The following is an 11,805-nucleotide window of genomic DNA, read 5'->3' as shown; positions in this document are numbered from 1 at the left end:
AAGTAATCAGAATATAGGAAAGCTTTTGTAAACATTTTTATCTATTGCTATAAACTAACCAGCATTTCTAAACATCTAAAAGATTAAAGAATTTTTAAAATTTTGTTTTACTCACATTGCTTCATTCATTTTTTTCATATTTTATTCATTACTTTGTTTAATCTAATCATTTTACTCATTTTTATTTACTTTTGTCTTATTCATCATTTTATTTTATTCATTTTTTTAAATTCTGAATTCCAAATTTTCCTACTTCAAGATCTTTCACCATCCATTGAGAAGGCAAGCAATATGGTATCTATTATGCATGTTAAGTCATACAAAACATATTTCCAGATTAGCAGTTAGTAAATTTTTTCAAAAAGAAAGAGAATTAAATATGTTTCAATCTTTACTCAGAGTTCATATGTTCTCTCTCTGAAATTGTATAGTATTTTTTCAATATGAATCCTTTGGAATTATAGTGGATTATTGTCTTGATCAGAATAGCTGCCTTTCACAGTTGATTATTGTTATAATATTGCTGTTAATGTGTATGATATTCTCTTGGTTTTGCTGACTTCACTTTACATCAGTTCACATAAAGCTTCCCAGGTTTTTTTCTGAAACCATCCCCTTTAACTTCTCTTTTTTTTTATTTCCAAAGTTGTTTATAATTTCTCAACTTTCAAGCTTCTTTGACTTCTAAATAACTATAAGGCACATGGAAAATATAGTACATTTTCTTTTTTTCTTTTCCAGTTTAAAAATTTCCATTTATACCCTCTTGTCTTTGGTGTCATTACCACCAATAAATACAGAATAGGGTTCAGAAGACGAGTTACATATTTTTACTAAGAAAAAAATGTGTTTAAACAAGATATAAAGTGTGAGATTCTATTTAATTTATCTCGTGGTCTCATGATATGTTGAATTGGTTAAAAGGAGGGTTATCACTTGCTATGACCTCATTAAAAATTTGACTCATTCATCTTGATACAGTGATCAGATGATTCAGAGAGCCATGATATTTTTATGTTCTGTTTACAATTAATGAAATGTAGGTTCAATTAGTATGAAAAAAATGTAAACAACATAAAGCTATCAAGTATAAATGTTACAGCACTTGATTCTCCTGAATTTTAAAGAGGTGTTACAATCTCCTTAAGTCTACATAAGGAAGTATGGTAGTTTGTTCAAAACTGAAATAAAATAGTAATGTAAACATTTAAGTGTTAAATATATTCATATGATCATTATTATTCAAAATGGCCACTAATGAAGTCACATAACAATATATATACATAAGGTATGCCACAAGTTTTGCAAGTCTGAGCTTTTTCATAGACCAGCCAATTTTACCAGACATAAATAATCTTGTATCAACTTTTAAGTATTTTTAAAATAATTAAATGTTCTAAATTATTCCATTCCTCTACAAAAAAAGAAATAAAATGAAGATTCCCTAAAAAGTCAGTGCAGATTGAACATAGTCCTACCCTCTTCAATCACTGAACTTATTTACCAAGATAGGTTCCTATTAGTGAAGAATAAATAAATATTAAAATTTTAAAGGAAGGCACTCATTACATTGTTAGCTGCACTTAGCGTAGGTTAGCCATAATTAGGAATCTCAAGTTGGGTCCTACAGAAGATCATTCTGGGAATATGTTTGTTATGGTTAAGGTTGTTGTTGATTACTGGGTGACTGAGGCAGTGAACATCATGCTAAATTATAGTTTGGCATCTAGAATATATTAGTTCTAGCATTCTGCTATGTGACAGCAGCTGAAGCAGCAAAAGTAGCAGAAGGAGGACTATATACTAAATAAAGCCTGGTTGAGGTATGTATTTCTTTGTACAGAACTGATCATTGGGTTAGGGTAAGAAATATGACGTTGTTGAGTAGGATATACTGAGTTTGTTGGTGGTGGAACTGTTTCTTGGCTCAGAGAAGATATTTGCTCTGGTAGCAGACTATATGTCTGAAGATCGCCCATTTAAACATTCACTTTCATCAAATAAACAACACTTTGAGGCTGTCCTGGATGTACTTGAGAACCAGAAATGCCAGCTGACTGCATATAATAAGTTCTGTAATTTTGCATACATGGAATATATTGGGTCTTCATTTATCAATTTTTTTAATAAAATGAAAAGGCATGGTGCAGGTAGGTGGATAGAGTACCAGTCCTGGAGTCAGGAGGACCTGAGTTCAAATCCACTCTCAGACCAGACACTTGACATTTACAAGCTGTGCGACCCTGGGCAAGTCACTTAACCCCAATTGCCTTGCCAAAAAAAAAAAATAAAAAGGCATCCATCATTTTAAGACTGTGTTCTGAAAGTTCTGAATGTTTTCTGTCAATATCTTCCAGATTTTCAGCAATAAATGATCCCATTTGGTGACAAATTGCTTCCATATGAACAAGCTCTGGGAGATCTATTTGATCAACATTTAGATATTCATTTTATGCCATCTGCAGAAGCTGGTCTATTTTTTCTTCATCAAAATATGCTGGTTGAGGCTCAGGCTCTATTTTTTCCACCTAAACATCAATCACTGCATTGTATTGTCTTCTCTGTTTTCATCATTTCTGGTTCAACACTGAGGTCAGCTGTCACAAAATTAGAAGGAAATAATCCTATGCCTTAATGGGTTTGACCTTTCCACCATTTGGGATCACTGATTAAGAACTGCAATGATTTTTTCAGCTTTAAATGTTAATTCATTATCTTCAGCTACTTCAAAATCATGGGTAGCACAAACTTTCCTACCCTTGTATTGGTGGTTAGTTAAGAGACTTGAAGGGCTTGAATATAAATTGAAAAGTATGGTTGTCTGTTGCCTTTAATCTTTCAGTGATAACTTAATGGCTTTTAGTAGTACCAGGATCCTCAGCTACAAAAGATGGGCTATCTTTCACTTGTTCTACAACCTGTGAGCCAATAGCTGGAAGTGGAAATCCTTGTTCCTTAAGTGTTTTTTTTTTATGGCAGATATTAGACTAAATTGTGGATCTTTCTTGAATTCATCTGTCCATTCCACTATAAGAATTTTTATACACTTTTTACAAACTATTGATTAGTCTAATTTATTGTGTGGCTTGCTTCATTAGCAAAATCTCACAAACATACTCTAACAGTAAAATATTGCCACAATTCAATAAACATTCTTTTAGAAAAGTCAGTGATTGCATAGCTACATGATGATCTTTATAATTCACTGTCTTCAAAATAGACCAAAAGAAGTCATTAGTCAACAAAAATGAAAGTGTTGCTGTATGTATCACCTTTAGTTAGAAAACCACAGTAAATGACTGACCTGCTTTAACAAAAATACCCAAGATAAGACCCCAGTCTTTAGCAATATTCATCTCACTGCTTTCTTTCATTTTACATACTAAAATGTTCTTTGTGCAAATTGAAAATGTGTATGAAAAATTATATTTTCCTAGTAGGTTATGGTGCCATTTCATAAATGCATTCCTACATCATGTTGAAGGAGTTGATGGCAAAGAGAGGCATCTCTGCATCTATGGAGGCTTCTCAGAGACACCTAGACAAGGTGAGTGCCTCTTCTCCCTTCCTGGTTCTCCTGTAGTGATTGCAACTACAGTGGCAGCAGTGCCCTTAATAATTTCCTACAACACAATAGTATCCCAACATAATCATATACCACAACTAGTTTAACCATTCTCTATTTGAAGGTTATCACTTCAATTTCCAGTTATTTGCCACCATAAATAAAGAGCTGATAAACACACACACACACACACACACACACACACACACACGCCTTTTTCCTTTGTCTTTGATTTCTTTGGGATATAGACCTACTAATGGTATTACTGGGTCAAAAGTTGTGCACAGTTTTATAGCTCTTTGAGCATAGTTATAAGTTGTTTTCCAGAATGACTGGACCAGTTCATACTTCCACCAACAGTGCATTACTGTACCTATTTAACCATATCCCCTCTAGCATTTGTCATTTTTATTATCCGCAATGTTAGTCGATCTGATAGGTGTGAGTTGGTACCACAGAGTTGTTTTAAATTGCATTTCTATATTCAATAGTAATTTAGAGCATTTTTCCATATGACTACTGATAGTTTTGATTCCTTCTTCTGAAAAATGTTTATGTCCCTTGACCATGTATCAATTGAGGAATAACTCATTTAAAAGAAATTGGTTTTGCTCTATGTATATTTGAGGAATGAGACTTTTACATGGAGGATTTATTTTTTGTGAATTCCCCCACCCCAAGTTTGCTGCTTTCCTTCTGATTTGGGCTGTGTTTGTTTTATTTGTGAAAAACCATTTTTAATTTAATGTAATAAAAATTAGCCATTTTACCTCTTTTTGATCATCTCTATCTCTTTTTTGGTACCAAACTCTTCCATTATCCATGGAGCTGACAGATGTTTTCCCCAAGCTCCCCTAATTTGCTTATATCACTTTTTATAGAGACAGCTAAGTAGCACAGTGGATAAAGTACCAGGCCGGGAGTCATGAAGACCTGAGTTCAAATCCAGCCTCAGACACTTACTAGCTGTTTGACCCTGGTTAAATCACTTAATCTTTTTGACTCAGTTTCCAAATCTCTGAGATAAGCAGCAGAAGGAAATGGCAAAACATTCCAGTATCTTTTCCAAGAAAACCCCAAATGGTGATACAAAGTATCAGAAACAACTGAAAAAAATCAATCCTTTGTTTCTTAATTATGTACCCATTTTGACCATATCTTGGTATTTGATGTGAGATGTTGATCTATGCCTAGTTTCTTCTAGATTGTATTTCAGTTTTCCTAGAAATTTTTGTCAAATAATGAGTTCTTGCCCCCAAAGCTCAGATCTTTGGGTTCATCAAACACTAGATTACTGTAGTCATTTTTTTTATATTGTGTACCCAATCACACAATCTGAAATCCGTTCTGGTCATAGTGTACCATCTTGGTGCCATCTTGCTGTAGTCTACTTGGTAGTGTTTTATTTAAAATGTTTACATGAATATTCACTAGGGAAACTGATCTATAATTTTCTCTCTCTGGTTTAAGTATCAAAACCATATTTGTGTTATAAAAGGACTTTGGTAAGACTCCTTACCTCTTTTTTTCAAATAGTTTATGTAGTATTGGAATTGATTGTACTTTAAATGTTTGGTAGAATTCACTGAAAAATCATTCTTGTCATAGGGATTTTTTCTTAGGAAGCTAATTTACGCTCATTTACATTTCTTTTCATGACTTAGTTACTTAAGTATTCTATTTCTTCCTCTGTTATCCTGGGCAACTTATATTTTTGAAAAGGTGCATCTATTTCATTTAGATGTTGAGTTTTATTGGCATGTAATTGGGTAAAATAGTTCCTAAATAGTGTTTTTCTTCAATGGTAGAGCATTCAGCCTTTTCATTTTTTTTTTTTTTTAGCTATTGAGGTTAAGTGACTTGCCCAGGGTCACACAGCTAGTAAGTGTCAAGTGTTTGGTCTGAGGCTGGATTTGAGCTTAGGTCCTCCTGACTCCAAGGCTGGTGCTCTATCCACTGTGCCAACTAGCTGCCCTGCCTGGATCTATTTTCAAGGTCAGTTTTTTTTCCAATGAGATATTTCACATTGTCTCCTATTTTTTCATTGTTTTGGTTTTGTTTTATAATTTCTTGATTTCTCAGAGGGTCATTAACTTCCATTTGCTCCAGTCTAATTTTTAAGGAATTATTTTCTTCAGTGAGCTTTTGAACCTCATTTTCCATTTGGTCAATTCTGCTTTTTAAAGCATTCTTCTCTTCATTGTCTTTTTGGACCTCTTTTGACATTTGGGTTAGGCTATTTTTAAAGTATTATTATCTTCAGTATTTTGGGGGTGTCTCCTTTAACAAGGTTTTGACTCGTTTTTCATGATTTTCTTGTATCACTCTCATTTCTCTTCCAATTTTTTTCTGTGCTTCTCTTAGTTGATTTTCAAAATCCTTTTTGAGCTTTTCCATGGCCTGAGACCAATTCATATTTTTCTTAGAGGCTTTGGATGTAGGAGCTTTGACTTTGTTGTCTTCTTCTGGTTGTATGTTTAGATCTTCTTTGTCACCAAAATGAGACTCTATACTCTGAGTTTTTTTATGCTGTTTGCTCATGTTGCCAGACTTTTAAGCACTTTTAAGTGCTTTGTTAAGGTAAGGCTCTGCTTCCAGTGTGGAAGATGTATTATCCCAAGCTTCGGGGGTTTTGTACAGCTATTTTATAGGTTCTTCTAGGGACCTGTAAATTTTCAGTTCTTCCAAGCTGGTATGATCAAATGAGAGGTGTTTACTCCTCTCCTGGTCTGTGCTCTGGCCTGTGAGTGACCACAAGCACTCTTTTCTGCCTTAGAACTGTGAGGAGGACTCCCTCTCCACTGCCACCACAAGTTCTGCCACACCAGCACTCCTCCTTGCCCCAGGACTGTGACCCAGAACCAAGCATAGGAAAAGCAAGAGAATCCTGCCTCAACACCAGCAAGGAGATCCCTGCTGATCCTTAATCAGCTGCTCAATACCCCCACCATCTGTGGGCCAAGAGCTCCAGAAGCAGCAGCTGCCATTGCGGCTGCTGCCCCGGGGCTGCAGTATGGCCAGAACTGGACTGTGCTCCTCTCTTACCCAGGCCTGACAGACTTTTCCCACTGACCTTCTAAGTTGTCTTTGGCATTTGTTGGTTGAGAAGTCTGGAAACCACCACAGCGGCCCATGATTCAGTCCCCCGAGGCCTACTTAGGTTTACTGGGGCCCCTTCTTTGCTGGCATGGCCCTTGCTGACCTGTGCTTCTTTCCCAGCCCAGCACAACAGACCTTTCCTGTCAACCTTCCAGGCTGTCTTGGGCTGGAAATTTGCTTCACTCTGTCTTTTTGTGGGTTCTGCTCCTCTAGAATTTGTTTAGAGTCATTTCTTACAGGTATCTGCAGGGGTTTGGGGGAGAGCTCAAGCAAGTCACTGCTTTAATTCTGCCACCTTGGTGCTGTCACTCCCAGTTCTCCTTTTTAATGAATTATTTTCTTCTTTTTTTTTGTGCCTTTTATCAAGCTGTTAATTCTCTTTTCATAATTTTCTTGTGTTGCTCTCGTTTCTTTTCAATTCAATTCAATTCAATTTATTGAGCACCTTTTAAGTGCCAGGCTCTCGGCTACATACTCCCATTTTTTTTCAACAACCGCTCTTATTTGATTTATGAAATCAATTTTTGTTCTTTTTAAAAAGGCTTTTCTAGGAATTGCTCATGTCCAATCTGCATTTTCTTTGAGATTTTGTTAATAGTTTTCATGTCATTGTCTTCTTCTGCAATTGTATCTTGAGTTTCTCTGTCATTCTAATAGCTTTTTTTTTTTGTTAGGTTCTTTTTTTTTTGTTCATTTTTTTCTTAACTTTGAACAGATGTTACAGTTGGACTCTGATTGCCTCTGGGTATATGGGGGAGGGGTTCACTATCAAAAGTTTATGACTTTTTTGCCTTATATTCACAGTAATATTTTCTGGGGTCCTGTAAGTTTTTGGTGATTCCAAGGTGGTATGATCCAGAGAGAGCTGTGTTCACTGTTTTCCTCATTTGCCTTCTAGTCTTTACCCTGGTAAGGTTCCTATTGCCTCGCCCCAGACCATAAGTGCTCTTTCTTCACCCTAGAACTGTGACCCAGAATTGGGTAATGAAATTGCCAAATGGTGCCCAGGCTTGTTTTCAGTGTGAGTACAGAAGTCCTCAGTGATCTGTTTTTGCCCTGTTGTCAAATCCTTTTTGCCTGCATTGCTGCTGCTACAGTTGCCTTCACCGCCTCCAAGACACACAGCTGATACAACCACCAAGTTGTTCTGGCTGTCCCTGACAGCAATGAAACAGACCTTTCCTTCTGACCTCCTAAATTGTCCTGGGTTGGAAAAATATCTCACTCCGACTTTTTGTCATTTATTCTTCTTTATAATATGATTTGACACATTATTTTTTAAAGTTGTTTAGAGCAGAGTGTGGGAGATTTTGGCTTGAACGTTCCCTTTATTCCTCCATCTTGGCTCCATTAACACCTTTTTTAAAAAAAGAAATTTAAGATAAAAGTAATTCAAATGAAGAAAAATTTTTTTAACTTCTTTAATAACATCTGTCGTTAATGTGAAGCTAAGCATTGAGAGACTGAAGATGCCTTTGAGGGAAAAAAAGTTTTGATTTTGCAAGTTAGGACAATAATTGAACAAAATAATCCTTCATTTTTGGGGGGATTATGAATCAATCGATCAATTAAATAAGACCTGCCACTTGGAGAGTACATTTTACCAAGGTAGGTCATATCAAGCTCTTGAGCCCCCAAGCCTCACTATGAATCCTGATGAAAATAGTATCAGTAAGAGCTAAGAAAGACTAGCCAGTCCAGTCTAACACTCACAATTTTCACAATCACAAACTACTAAAGCAACATTCAAGTTGGATCCTAGATTGTTTTATATATTCCTATGACAAAATTATGACTAATTATTATTGCCTCCCTTTCCCATATTGCTAACATGTTTCTTTAGCCTATTTTATAACATCTTACTTCCCTTACCATTGTTTTCTAGAAATACTATAGTCCACACAAATCTCTCTTTACCACAAACTCTTCCTGTACAATTATCTTTATGCTGCTCATACTCACACATCCTTATGTCCATCTCCCCTAGCTAAAGCTACATTGACCTCTTCTACTTTGTAATTTATAGCTCATGTCCTTCTAAGAACAAATTCCCCTTCATAATAGCAACTACTTCTGCCGTTGTGACTGTTTTTGAGGACCTGGAAAATAAGTCATCAAACTCTGCACCGCACTTCAACTTCATTAGATTTTAAGTTCCTTGATGGCAGGAACTGTCTCTCTTTTTTCCCTCTCTATTTCTTTTTTTTTTCCCCAAAAGCTCAGCATAGTGCCTGGCTCATAGCAGGTGTTAAATAAACTTTCATTAAAAGCATGAGTCAGGTACTATCAGTCAACAACTTTTCTTCTATTAAAAGTCATGTTCTGTGCTTAGACCACCAGAGTGGTGAACTTAACTATCTTGCCACTCACATTTATGATATGACCATTCTCTCATATTTTCTCAACTGACATGACAAATTCTAGCCAGACTCATTTTTTTCATTATCATTACTAAGTACTTCAACTCTAAAATCCAGAATTCTCCAAAATCTATTCTCTGTTCCTTATATACTAATCAACTTTTAACTTATTTACTTCCTATCCCCTAATTCCCATTGATCTCACTCTTCACAACAAAGCTGACCTCTAGTCCGTCAAGTTCTCTATATTCCCTAAAAGCATCTTTGCTGTTCTAGATTTATTTCATTTTCTACCCAGTCATCCAAATGATATGCTTATGACTATTCTAGAATTACCCCACCTACGCTCTGTATTCTACAAGGCTTGATCCTCACCCCCCACTTTTCAATTCCTCCCTCAGTTTCACAATAACTCTCCAATGCTGGTCATTTTTTTTCTCTGTTCTAGTTAAAAGTTTCCTTTAGAATAAAAAAAAATTCTAAAATCAAATTCTTTATCATCCTAACTATGCCTGCCAACCTGGGTTTCAGCTTCCTGCTTTTATATCCAAAATATAGTGCAGAGAAAGTGTTAGAATAGATTATTGTTAAGGTTGACTGTACTAAGATTCTGTGTCTCCTACACTATATCCTCCTACTTTACACATCTAATAAGTTTCTTGGTCCACATAATTCAGCTGCCTAAAGGACTTACAGTTCTGTATACAGCAAAAGAAGGACTTGAACCCAAGTCTTCATGACTATAACCCTTGCTTGCTATCCCTTCACATTGCACATTGTCTCTCTTGTGTACATATATAATATTAATAAGCATTATTATTTCACAATAATAATTATTATGTGTATACTACTTTATGATTGCTATTTAGTTATAAACTCTTAAATGGCAAGGATCATGCATCACTAATCTTTATTCCAAACAGCATCATGCACAATGTTTAGCACATAATATGTAATTTATGAATATTTATGGAGTTTGTTGAATTGTATTAAGCAAAACAGTAACTGATATATTATTCCTTTGTATATAGTTGTTCTCATTTTGTTTCCTCCCCCACTGGAGTTTGAGAGTTAGAATTGTCTTTTTTTTTTTAATTTGAAGCCCCAGGGCTTAATACAGTTACTGTCCAAGTGTAAGTGCTTTTTGAATGGCCAAAACTAGCACAAACAGCGAAGAATTGATCCATACTTTGTTGCATCTCAGCTTCAGAGGCTGCGATGAGTGCACAATCAGCTGCAAACAAAAAAATCATGCACCAAAACTCCTTCCACTTTAGTCTTGACTTGAATTTATAATCAGTGTGATAGCTGAAGATGATGCCATGTTCATCCTTGTTGAAGGTGTTTGACAACATGGCTGAAATCATTGTGCTGAAAAACATGGAAGCAAACACACAGCCTTGTTTCACTCCATTGGTGACTGGGGAAATGTGAGAGCATTGTCCATTATCCAGAACCACAGCCCCCTCCAGCAAGTGTGCTGTCATGAAATTGACCTACAACACTGATGAACTTCTCCAGGCAACCAAATTTTGACATAATTTTCCTTAAGCCCTCATGAGTGACAACATCAAAGGCCTTAGTCAGATCTATAAATCTTATGCACAGACCTCTGTTCTTGATGTTTCTTCTGGAGTTGTCTAGTGGCAAATATCATATTGAACATTCCTCAGTCTTTTCTGAAGCCACACTGGCTCTCACCTAGAGACCATCTTCCAAATGAAAGATCTGCCTATTAAGGACTTTGGCAAGAATCTTACCAGCAATGATTAAGAGGGGTGACCCTTTCATGCCACACTATGATCATCACTGGACAATCTATTTCCTTTACCTTTGTAGAGATGAACGATGGAGGTATCCTTGAACTCCTGGGGGATAACCTCTTCTTGCCATATAACCCAGAAAATCTATCAGTTTTGTGTGAGCAATGGAACCCCCACCTTGTGAATCTCAGCTGGAATAGAATCAGCACCAGCTGATCATGTGCTTTGCCACATGAAAGGAGCCTAATGGCATTCAAAACCTCTTCTTCAGTTGGAACTTCAGCTAGGGATGGATTGACTTCAAACTGAGGTAAATGGACACATTGTTCAAATGCCAAATGTGTGCTTGCCAGGTAGAAGAACTCACACAGGGCAAGTACATAATGGTGGTCAGAAACTGTGATACAAAGAAACTTTCACAGTTTCTGTTAAGAACTGTAGAATTGATTTGTGACATGGGAGACACTGGCACAGGACCACACAGCATGGCATACCCTCACTGGAGAAGGGGCTGTGTGCTCACTGAGCAAAACAGAATTGAAGTTGCTCAAAAGAAATGTGAGATATGCAAATATAGAGAATCTACCCCAAATGTTCACATAGACTATTTGTGCTGGATCTGTGGTAGAGCATTCCAAGCTCATATTGGTCTGATCAGCCACAATCTAACACACTAGTGATGTTATTTTGGTCCTCTTACAACAAACCAACCAACCAAGGAGCTTTTTGAATGACTATTTTATCTATGTGAATGTCCCCCTCACCTCTATAGAAAGTAATCTGCCTAAGAGTAGGGCACTGCTTCCCTTATTTATTTGCTTTGTGTCTTTGTTTATATAGTGTTCTGTAAAAAGTAGGAGCTTAACAAATTTTTTTTTTACTTAAATTGCTGACTATCCATCTACTTTTTATAGAAGAAATAGATGAATGACACATTTTCAGTCTTTTTAATTTTAATAATACTGCTTATTTTAATCAAAATACTTTATTTTTATGTGACCAAATCACTCAATTTTAT

The 11,805-nt window shown here is 36.0% G+C and overlaps 1 pseudogene; it reads right to left on the bottom strand.

The window, feature by feature from the left end:
• Positions 1-1,753: 1,753 nt before the first annotated feature.
• On the bottom strand, positions 1,754-3,374 carry LOC114045825 (annotated as a pseudogene).
• Positions 3,375-11,805: the final 8,431 nt, after the last annotated feature.

The sequence above is a fragment of the Vombatus ursinus genome, unplaced genomic scaffold (genome assembly GCF_900497805.2).
Source record: "Vombatus ursinus unplaced genomic scaffold, bare-nosed wombat genome assembly UNPS02014779.1, whole genome shotgun sequence".
Lineage (NCBI taxonomy): Eukaryota > Metazoa > Chordata > Mammalia > Diprotodontia > Vombatidae > Vombatus > Vombatus ursinus.
This window is presented reverse-complemented; position numbering and strand designations above follow the sequence as displayed.